Source organism: Pezoporus occidentalis, unplaced genomic scaffold (genome assembly GCF_034315485.1).
Source record: "Pezoporus occidentalis ecotype Australia unplaced genomic scaffold, CSIRO_AGI_Poc_V1 ctg22, whole genome shotgun sequence".
NCBI lineage: Eukaryota > Metazoa > Chordata > Aves > Psittaciformes > Psittacidae > Pezoporus > Pezoporus occidentalis.
Window position 1 is genome coordinate 5,178,840 of NW_026914072.1, and position 12,290 is coordinate 5,191,129.

The 12,290-nt window shown below is 34.0% G+C and overlaps 1 protein-coding gene across 10 annotated transcripts in view; it reads right to left on the reverse strand.

Moving 5' to 3' along the window:
- The window catches only part of ELP4 (elongator acetyltransferase complex subunit 4), a 146,591-nt gene that overhangs the window by 83,153 nt on the left and 51,148 nt on the right, over positions 1-12,290 (reverse strand). The gene's annotated exons all lie outside the window — the stretch shown is intronic.

The window sequence follows — 12,290 nt, forward strand, 5'->3', positions numbered from 1 at the left end:
TGTCAGTATTTAATGAGGAAAAAAAAAAAAGAAAAAAAAGAGACAAATCTGTGCTAAAAGCAAAATATTTCTTTAAAATAAGAAGTTGTTATCTTGCAGCTGCCTGGACAGCTGGTATACTTTTGTTCTTGATGGCTGTAGGCGATATACCCATCATACTTTCATGGCTATCAAGATCAAACACCTCAAAATACCCATTACAAGTTTGAAGAAGCTACAAGTTACAGTTTTTCATTTTTTATGTATTTTAAAGCATTTTGTACATTCTGCACTTCTTTCATAAACTATACAAGCAATGCTTCTTATGAAATGCCAATTTAAATACTGTTGAAGTATTTGATACTAACAATTTGTAAAGTAATTAGGAGCAGAGAGAAGGGAAACATCCCTTGATAAGTCGGAAAAGTCCATTCATTGTACTGACATACAGGTTCATTTATTAAAATAGCGATTAGTACATCAATTGCTTTCAGGAACCCACGTTTCAGTGACAGTCTATTTCCTAGTCACAGAGAGGCCTACAAAGCAGACATGAAAGCTGAACATTTCCTACTCTCATCAAAGAATAATCTGAATTCTCCTTGTTGACCTCTACAGAAAGTAACTTGCAGCCTGCCTGCACAGACCAATCTGCTCAGGTTACAAGGCCTAAATCCACAGATCCCATGGCACCTTTACACCCCCTCCCATTCCCACCTTAGGGCCAGATGGCATTAAATCCTGGGGACTGATCTCTTTTAAAAGCCCGTACTTGTGCACAGGCCAAAATGATCTATCCCCACAGAATCAGGGAACTTCAGTTTTACCTGCAAAGTCTAATGATGGATAATGATAAAACACTACAGAATTTCCTTTATGAGGAATAACATGAGTGATCTGAGTTAAAAGAACACTGGCTACCCATCAATCCCTAAGCTTTGCTTTTATATCCACCCCCGAAATATTAAAGCTGACTTGCAAGTTACTTCCTCTTCTAGGAAGAGAGAGACAGTATACTACATATTAATGGAACCTTTTGGTTACATTATTCTACAGAGACAACCACACAAAGATGGTATAAATATAAATCTGAAGTAGCCAACGATCTCTAGATTTCCACAGACCAGAAATGACCATATCTTTCCAGTTCTTCGGCAGGATGCTGGATGTTATTTGTATTAGCAGGCAAAACAAAATTGGTACATAAATAAACAAAATTATGATTTCTGGAAGCTAACCTAATTCTCAGTATGGAAAAAATATTCTACCATTTAAAGAAAAATTTGCTGTCCATTAATGTTTTTGCTTGCTGGTTTGGATAAAAATGGGTTACAAAAACTGGACTGAAAGATGGTCAGCCATCAGCAAGGTATCCTCACCATTAACAGTCCTGCAAAAAACAGGAATAGCATCTTTCCTATTTGGCCTTAATTCTGGAAAGATTAAAGTGAGGGACAGCACCTCAATAGTTGCCTAATGATACATATGTCAATGCTGGCTTCAGTTTTTCTTAATAGGTTTGCTTTCTTAAATTGCAGTCTGTTTGCCTGCTGATTACGGTTTTGTTTTTAAAGTGTGTAAAAATATTCCCCTGGCTTAATGCAGTGCATCTTGGGAAATATTTCGCACAGTGAATTGCCACACCAAACAGACATTTGCTTATGTGGCATTGTTGCCATAGATTTGTATCTATCATGTATTTTCTAGTTTGCAGCGTTCAGCACATTAATGTTCAATCAAAGCTGACGTCAGCACACAGATACTTGTGATGTATGGCATCCTGACATAAACACACAAATCATGTTGCCCCATCTGGGCTTGAAAATTTAACAGAGCTCCAGATCTTCCTCCAGCCCCATACAAATCTACCTCCTGCTTCTGGCATAAACTTGGCAGCTCTGGAGGTGAGCCAGGACATGGTCAGGAGAGAAGCCAGGAATGGGGAGATTCAGGGAAAGAGTTTGTTGGCAGCTGGAAGAGGCATTGTTTTAAATTGCATGCAAAAATAAAAAAAAACCAAACTCCAACCCAGTCCTGAAAAGTTTTCAGTCTTGCTAGATGCACTGCAGGTCTTCTTAATTAGTTAGTTCAGCCAAAATGTAATTATTCTAACAACATGGTAGCAAGCCTGTTGTGCAGGCTGGGCTGGGCATTCATTCTATATCTTACTTTGTGCTTGCTGTTTTAGAGAGAAATTATCTTTTAAGGGCAAACTTGCAATATTAGGGCTTAACCAAGCAAAACTAAATTTGTAGTTTCAAAACAATAGGAAACTAGACATATTTGTTTAACCAGCTTTTGGGAAGGGCAATTATAGAAAAAGACTGCTTTGTCCTACTAACTTATTTGCAGAATCTACATAGCTTCAAGTAATTATTTGTGTGTATTTGTAAATACTTATTTACAAATAAACATATCATCTCCTGTGTCTGAGTATAAAGCACAGTATTCTACCAACAAAAATACATGTACAGCCTCTGTACTCAGACTTACAGACTGAAATTAATACTGTGTTTCTCCTGGATTGAGTTCTTACTGTACTGCAATTTTACAATTACTACTAATAATCAAATCAATCTTGGTTCATCTGTATTCTGTATTAGGAAAAAAACCCTCTCTTTTCAACTCTGCTCTAATTTCTAGTTCTCCTCTGATTTCCTGTCAAATTTTTTATAATACCCAGAGATATGTCCTCCCATTTTTATTTCATCAGTTTCTAAAGAAATTAAAAAGCTCACAAAATTTAAGTAATAATAATAATATTTAATTTTTTAGTCCTCCCACTGGATTAAGTATAAAAAAGTAAAAAAACTGAAAATGTTCTTAGAATGGCCTCAACTTTGGTATATAGTACCTATCTCAAAATTTAATAGAAAAATAAGAGACTCATGTTAAAGCTCTACAATGAGATCCAACTAGCACCTGTATAAATACATTAAGCTCTTGAATCATATGGGCTTCATGCGTTTGCATTTGTATTCAGATCAATACATGAACATAATTTTAATACTAATTCATATATTGGATTGAAAATAAGGTATTTTAAGACTATGTCTCTTCAAAGAGACATTAGGCCTATCTTTTGACAGAGGGTTTTATCTGACTTCTGTACCTTTACATCCTAGTAATCTAATTCCATCACTGATTTTATTTTAAAACATTTAATTAAAGAGCTAATACATCAAATCCTAAAATGGATTTCATTACCTAAAAAACTACTTACAAGCAACTGCTAGCACTGGGACAAAACCCAATAAGTTGCATACATCCCCCATATAACAGCAGAGAATTTAAAGATGAATTCAGATATTCCCCCCAAGTTTAGGTAAATTGTAATTGCAGGCAACAGTTTATGTTGTCAACAGCAGGTGAGTGCAGTAATCCTGACACTTCATTTGAAAGAAGGTCTCAATAATAAACAGCAAGCAAACAAGTGCACGCAAAGTAACAGGAACCTTATAAACTTAAAGCATATTTTGGTGTGTGAATTTTCACAAAAAAGATCAACACTAGGTTGTGCCACATTGGACTATAATGAAGCACTGGCTGGATGTCCAATAGATAAATAATTCTTGATATTTTCTGAGAGATTATCACACAATTGTGTGGTAATGACTTCACAATATGCAAATATTTACCACTTGCCATTACTACTTAATTTCCAAAGAATTATAAATTGAAAGTCTATGTAAATAATTACTGCTTAGAAAATCCAAGAATTACCCATACATTTTGGGAAAATAATTTAGGTATCAGGTTCTTGTACTAGTTATATAGAGATACAGTTTGTGCACTTTTTCATCATCCACAAATCCTCAAAAGATTAATAACTGCTCTGCCAAACAGTGTTTTAGCAGTAATTAATAAAGCCTGCAAAGTATAAAATTCTATACTTACTCTGACTTTAAGTTGATTAGCACAGTTTTCAGTGCTTGCACACACCAAACCTACTCACTGAACTTTGAATTTTGGCTCCAAAATGAATATACACTCAGGCTACTGGAACATAAGATAAGGAACAATACATAAACAAATTTTGGCATGCAGAAATCTCTACCAGTGTCACAACAAAACTGAATACAAGCATGATGTCTTTGCTGGAAGACAGATATCCTAGAAACATATTTCAAGATTTACTACAAATAATGTCTTCAAGTGACAAGAAATTCACATTTAGGGATTCAGACTGATCAGGCATCTTCTTTTACCTTTGAAGAACCTTACTGACTAAAATAGAACTTAAGTATAAATATCTGTTCATATGGCTGAAATCACAGAAGCCTGATTTTGGTTCATTTGTTCAGACACACAGTGTACTGCACTAGCTATGAAGCAATGAATAGCATTTTTGAATAATTACATACAGGTTACAGAAGCAAAGAAAGGACAAGCAGTGAAGACATGAGCAGGTAATTAGATACAACCTACTTGTAAAAATGGGAAGGGAGTAACAAAGCATCTGCTGGCCAATATGTTACATGAGGTATTAATTCCAGATTTTGGTTGGTTCTCTTGAAGTTGCTTTTAATAATGTGTGTCCTGATAGTCTTCGGAGTCTTTCAACTGTGAAACTAGTTAGAACTATTATTCTCGTTTCCTAAAAACTCAAAACATTTGAGGCATGGTTCCCTTATCTTACACCTAAACCACTATCACTGCTATAGGAACACTGCAATGCTATTATCAAATATATCAGACAATAGTGGATGACACAGAATCCATAAAAAAATTCAGGATAAGTTTTCAGGAAGAATAATCAGCTTGGAAATAAAAAGTAATACATACACAAAAATCTTTAGATCTTCACTGAAAATGGATGGCCTTGACTTGCCTACTACTTAAGGTATAAAAGTATTTAATGTCAGCAAACCTTGGCACCCTACGAAATAAAAGTATATTTTGCCATGAGAGGAAAGACCTAAAAAGGCCAACACTGAAATAAATGATGACTCAACAGGTAAAACAAGGAAGTCAATAACAGCTGCTGCTGAGGCCTACAAAACCAAAAGTGAGAACAAAGACTATGTAGTTTAAAACAAACTTTCCATCTGTTGATCTCCAAGTGCTTTACAAAAGAAAGGCAAGTCCTGCATTCTGCATTTCCAAGTCAAGCAACAAGCACAAAGATGTCATGTGAGTTGTCCAATGTCACAAGCCTGTTGACAGTAAGCTGGGAACTGAACTTAGCCTTTCACTATTTTCCCTCCATTTCAGACCTGGCTTAGGAGGCTGCATCTATGGCTTTGGAGCATCAGGAAAATACTTGGTGGTATCACAAAGATAACGTGGGAGTCAAAGCTCAGAAAGCTGGGTGCTGAAAATCCCATTAATATCTGGCTGAAAGAGATGACAGATGTACAGGGTGTTAAAGAGTGACATGTTTTGAGCTGAATCCCTGTTCAATGCTTTTCTGACTCTTTCCTTAGCAGTTGGTAGCTGAAAGCACAGGCTACACATGAGTATGAACAGTTCTGGGGTGCAGTTGCACGAGTCCTGATGCAGTGGGTAGATAAAATAAACCTCGTCGAGCCCTTCTCCAGTGAAGGGTGAAGAGCTGGGAAGAAATGAGTACAAAAACTGGGCTGAGGTGAGCCCAGCATCTTCCCTAAATACTATCTGGTCGTTATTAATGAGATTATCTCATTGTTATAAAGCATGCATATATATATATATATGTGGAAAACTCAATGGTATTATCTGTCGTTAATAATTGCAAAAATGAAATGACCATTTGAGCAGATTTTAGAAAATTAAACCCATTGAGTGCTACGAGTTGCTCATAGGGTAGTAGAGATACAAAAGTAGACTGAAAAAAAGAGTCATATTACAAATAAGCCACAACAAAACTGCTGAAATTAATGTATTTGAAACCAACTAGCTTAACTGAAATCCTGTGACTCCCTTAGGAATAACAGGATTTAATTTTAATATATAATTACTTTAATTTTATATATAAAGTTTAGGAGTTCTTGCTGCAATTTTGCCTGAAAAAAAGTCACTGCATTTTGCTTACCAATTCAGAAAGGCCAACTATAGCTGCAACTTTAATTCTTTAAACAGTGAACCACATTTTACTCCCAGGTGACCAAAAAGATCCTCCACCATTATTTCAATTATCAAATGGAACAGCTAACTGATTCTGAAAGATGACGAAATATAAAATAATTTTAAAACCGAATCCCTTATTCAGTATAAAATTATAGGCTGTCATCAGGAACAGGCTGGTAAAGCTAGGTCCAGATGGGAAATTGGCTGGGAAATAAGAGGAGGTAGGGTGGAAATGATGGGTAGGCTGGAAACGGTGGGAACCCAAGGAAAGACATGACTGCTCCCTCTGCTGGCAAGGTTCTCACCTGCTTTAATTTTTAACTAATGAGTAGGCATTTCTTTAATTATTTAGGATTTAGCCAATAAATAATGCAGAATGTTCTTTCCTCAGTCTGTTGCTGTGTGTCTGCACATTTTTGAACTTATGGTGGGTGCCCTATTTCACTAGAATAATTTGCCATAGAATTAAGGCTCCGATGGATATCTAATGGTAGAGTTACAGGCTTTATGTTTTAATTGTTCTGAAAATGAAAAGCAAGATTAAGCTATTTAACCTTCAAAATACTCTATTTTACAACGTATACACATTTTTTATTTAATTTACATATTTCATAACACTACAATAAATTGCTCATCATATACTGTAACAAGAACCATCTACGAAGCAGTTAGATACTATAAAATGAAACATTCTGCAACACAAGCATACTAAATTAGTCACTCCAAAAAAGCGGTGTTCCTCCTTGCCAGAGAATTCAGTGATAATGCTTGTATTAAAACTTAATTAGAATATGAAGATAAGTCATTCATTCCTTGATTTGTGATATAAATTAATAGCTGCAGTAAGAACACTTAGAAAAAATCTGTTCTAGGATTTTGGCCTACAACCAGAAGCTCCCAGAACAGGAGGGATCAGCTTTTTTTGCCCACTGCTCTCATCTGAATCCTGGCTGAAAAGCTACTCCAGCTCCCAGCTTTCCAGAAGGCTCCATCCCAGGAATCCTCGCCTGCCATTTGGTTTGCTGATTTTAATCTCCCAGGACTTTCTTACAGTGGCTCCACTATGCTGAACTGGCACTTGCTCCTAGAAGTGAGTTATTATTAAACTTGTAGGTCAATTGTGGCACTAACAACTCTTTGGAAGCTTTCAGCCATGGTGTAGAATTTGCTGGTCTAATTAAATATTAATTCTAAGTGTTACATTCTGTGGCTAAGAGCTTCTATTTTCCATCATCAGTCTGGAAGAGAAAGAGGTTACAAGGCTAATTTATTTTTTTATTTTTTTTTTTTTAATTCTCCCTAGCATTAAAACTTAACTATACAGGCACAAAAACATCATTAAAGATGTAGTATTCCTTTTTATAATGATACACTGTCATTAATAGAGCAGGTCTAAACAAAAAGATGTAAAATTAGGTTCTGAAATTTCAAGGTTTTTAAACAACACCAAAAGTTCACATACAAATGTTTCTAAGCAAATACTGCACATAAATTCAATATTGAGTTATTTGAAAATCACTTCAGATGGGAAATATATATGCAATAATTTAAATAGAGTTTTACACAAAATTTACAACTCTTTGTTCTGAAGTACAATAGACAGCAGATATTTAATGCTAGACTCACAGGGCTTTTTTTACAAGAACTTAGACCTCTACTTATGCAAACAAAAAAAAAAATGTATTTCTTCAGAGAAACAGTACTACCTTCCATTTTCTAACAGAATTACTTGTTTAAAGCAGGTACCTAGTTTGGTCCTGCATTATTTAAAGTCAGTCTTCTAATTTTTACTTATCAGTGTCCAAATGGGCTCAGTACATGAGCCTCTTCCCTTCTGCTTCCATAACAGTTGTGTCCATGTCTGGACACTGGGCATTATATTAACTACTTAGTCCAGTAGCCAAAAGATTCCATATGCTTGAACAGATGACTATCTCCATACTGTGATGGGATATTTAACTGTTTAGGTCTAATATTGCAGTTGAAAGATTTAGTTCTAAATCTTACCTAATTTTTTAAAGTTTTCATAGGTGTATTTTCAGATTATATACGTAAAATGCAAAACAAAATTGCAATGCTGCATATACTCATTAACTCATAAAGTTTAATGTATTCAGTTTAGAAAAGTGGGTTTTTTTTCTATTAAGAGACAATGTGTTGAAGAGATGGTGATAAGGAAGTGTATATAGTGTCCTTCTAAATGTAAAATTTATTAAAATAAGAAGGCCGTTTTTGGCATGCAATTTTAACATGGGTACAAACATATGCTTTGGATGTATACTGTGTTTGTTTCTGAAATGGGTACCTGTTACCAAATCACAAGTGGCAGAGCCAGAATACAGCCTATTGGCAACCATAAACTTGTTTTATGAAGCAACAAAATATTTCTGTTTCTCCTGCAAATTTATTAGCAAATACTATCAAGGACAATAGAAATTGAAAAAAAAAAAAAATTACTTACTGTTCCCCAATTTAAATTTTAAATTGTATACTTCTCTGAGCTTCCTACTTAATCATAATTTAAAAGATGCTTTTGTGAATGTCTAGAATATACAAACCAGAATATTCAGATATGAAAAAACTATGTGGACAGCCGAAGAACACCTGTCATAAAAGTCATGACTCTCAGTATTTCTCTGCATAGTTGTTAAACTGTGTTTCTCACATATAACAAAAAACAATGTGCAACATTAAAAAGCAAGCTAAACAATATCAATATCGCATTTAATCAGATTTTTTTCTACTTTGCAGAAAATTCTGAAAGCTTGCTTAACTATGATATAAAAACTACGTATTTGATTTCAATATATATTTGTGTCAGTGGCTACCTTATCAAATATATCAAATACATTTGAATACACAAATACATTTGAAGGGTATTCAGCATTTTACACTTTTGAACTTTCAGAAGTTAGTTCTCAGGCAAGCAATCACTCTTAGTTCTTGTCTTAGAAGTAAAGATTTCAAACTGTGAGAAATTTACAAGCTTTAGAAGTTCATATTTTATAATCCCATATTACCAATGGATTCTAAACCACTCGATCACCTGACTTCAGGTTTAGCTGCTAAATTACTCAGTGTGAACATAAAAGCCTATGGATGTGAAAAGGTTAGTTTCAGAATTTTTCTACACCAAAACATACAGTAATATACGCACTTCAGTGAATTCAAGGCATCAAAACATTAATATTGTAGGAAATGAATTTTTTAACATACTGGATGAAATAACGAAAACACCTTGCTAAACAGAACTTCAGACTCTAAGGACTGGTTCTGTAACAAGACTTATTCATATTGACTTTTCGTTAGTCAATTAATTTCCCTTGGTACATGCTGACTAATATGGTTGCTAGTCCTTACCAGTAATAAACACAGCTTCAAGTTCAAAATAAAGGATGGCTTTAATAAAAGCGTTACACTTTCTCCCAGTGAAAAGAAGAATCTACTCTAAAAAATATTAATTAAGTGATACAAAATTGGGAAGAACAGGAACAGAATTATGAACATCAGTTAGTATTTTGGGAGAAAGATGTTTCTGGATTTATTAATGATTTCCAGTAAAAAGAAAAAGAAGAAAAATACAATAGGAAAAGACTTCAAATTCTAATTCAGGGCTTTTGCAAGTATAAAACAGTGACATTAAAGTCCTTCAAGTGACACTCCCTTGCACAAAAAGTTCTTTTTTTTTTTTTTTTTTTTTAAATTAGGTACTAAAAATGCACAGATTATCAACATACAGATAAAGAGTCCTTACTTGGTTTTAGAATATTCCTTATATTTGGAACGTGTAACAACACATTAAATCCCTCTTCAGCCTGTCTTCCTTGATCAATGTTAAATTTAAAAAATAGAAGTAATTTTCCCTTTTCAAACGCACCATCTGATTTCATAGGCACAATGCATTTTGAAGAAGCAGTAAAAAGACTTGAAAAATAACCTTCCATCAACTATTTTAATCATACTCATAAGTATCTCAATATTTATTATCTGACAGACAGTGTAAGATAAGAGTATGTTCAACTGGTAGAAAATATCAATCAAGTAAAACCTGTCACACATCATCTGAATAAAATTTATAATTGAGTAAGTTTTTAGTGTCATTTTCTTGAAATCCTCTTCCAGAATAATATATGCTTATTTTTGTGGTTGAGAAAAGAGAATTTTCTTTTTTCTTTTTCATGCACTGCTTGCACTACAAGTTTCATCAATAAAACACAAAGAATCTGTATTTTTTAGTGGACTACAATTTCTTTAAATTATCCTGAAAAAACCCTCTCTGTACACAACCAGATTTCTTTGTGAATTTGTATATTTTACCAAAATATAGCCTTACAGAAGACTGTGAAGCCATTCAGTGTCCCATCAAACTGGGTGAATGAGCAACATCTTTGGATAAATGCAATTCAAAGTTATTAAATCGAAGAAAATAAATAACTGGCATAATGAAAGAGCTACATTGGTGGATGTGTACCACAGAGGAGAAAAGCATCAAAAAGAAAATCACTTTTTAATGTTCAGTGGTCATCAAAGAGACAAAGCAGACACTAAAATGTATAAAAAGTGAACAAACCATAATAGCATTACTGTATTACATTACTGTAACAAAGTAAAATGTAATTAAAAGTGTTTAAAACAGATTTAAGAAGCAGCATGAGAAAAATTACAAAACAATCTGAATACAGAAAAGATAAAATAGGGATCCTCATGAGCCTCTTTTTATCGTCTCATCAGCCAAGAACAAAGACAGAATTTATGAGAAGTAAAGGCAAAATTGAATTTTCTGAAAAAGAAAGAAAAAATGTAGACTTATTTTGTGAAAGTACAAGACTGAAAATATTTAGGAAAATATGCAAAAGAAACCAATCTTGAACTATAGATACATACATTCCATATCTATATCTATCTATCTATCTGTATCTGCATTATTCATATACTACATATAAAAAATTTAACTAGTCTGGTTTGGAAAGATATTGTCCCTGTTGAAAATCAGTACTACCAGTTGTGAGTTTTGTTTCTTTTTCACCGGAGTAACTAGTACTGGGAGCTGGCACAGACAAGACATGGTATGAGTGACTACTGAAAATCTAGTTTTCCAAGACAAAGGAGGTAAAAATGAAACTATTTTTCTGTACATCTTATTCAGCCAACCCCTTGATTTAATTTTGATTTTGAACTTTTATTTATTCGTATGGCAATTATTCATGTGAAGAATTTACTTGCATACCACCTAATCAATACAGCTGGGAAGTCAAAGATAACAGAAAATACAGAAATAGTAGTTTAGGGAAGAAACATGGAATTTACTACATATTCGGAAAAATAGTGTGTATTTTTCTATGCCTTCAGTGTACTGACTTTAAGATTGCACAGAGACAGTGTATGCTAGAACTTACTTTTATCAAATTATATATATATACAGAAATGCACTTAGAAAAAACCCCAAACCCCTCTCTCTTACTCTCTTGGAAAGAAAAGATATTTTCATGACTTTTTTAATCCAGCAAGAAACCTCAGCAACAGAATGCTGAGTAGCTGGGTTGTGAGAATGTGAGCAGCTGCTGTTATTATAACTAAAGGTCTGTCTATGGCTTGAGCCTGAGAGACCACATGTTCGGCTGTCCTCTCATCTTGCCATCCTCACCAATTAACTATTAACATGGAGGGCTGTACACATGCTCTCAGGGGCTCTTTAACAGGCTTCTTGGAGAGTGGAACAACTACACAGCAGGGCTCTGGGAACTGAGTAATGTGGGGTATAAGGAACCCCCAGCAGCTTTGCTCCTCCTAATGACAGTTTTTTCCGTAGTTTAAACGATAAAGAAGGATACATGAAGTTTAATAATTTCAGAAAAATTAAATGCTCTCATTTGTTCAAGGCTGCTAAGCAAAGATTCTGGGAATAATGTTTCTTTGCTGTTTTTTATTCAATATAGTCTAGCAGTTACTGTAAAACAATTCTGTGAAAATTAAAAAATCAGTTATTTAAAAATCAGACATATTATCAATCTTAAATCCATTCCAATCAATTTATATGGAATTTAAATCACAAACCGAAAAGCAGCCTCCCAGCTGCTAAAATCTTTGTCCTTCAGTTTGCTTCTTAGAGATGCTTCTGGATTTCTCTAAAATATGATCATACTGTTTATCAACGTAATTTATAAAAAAAAAATTACAATGAAACTGATTTTACATCCCAATTATGGACAGGTAATTCCAACATGTAAAAAGAAGGGTGCTAGTTTTACATTCACAAATTCTAT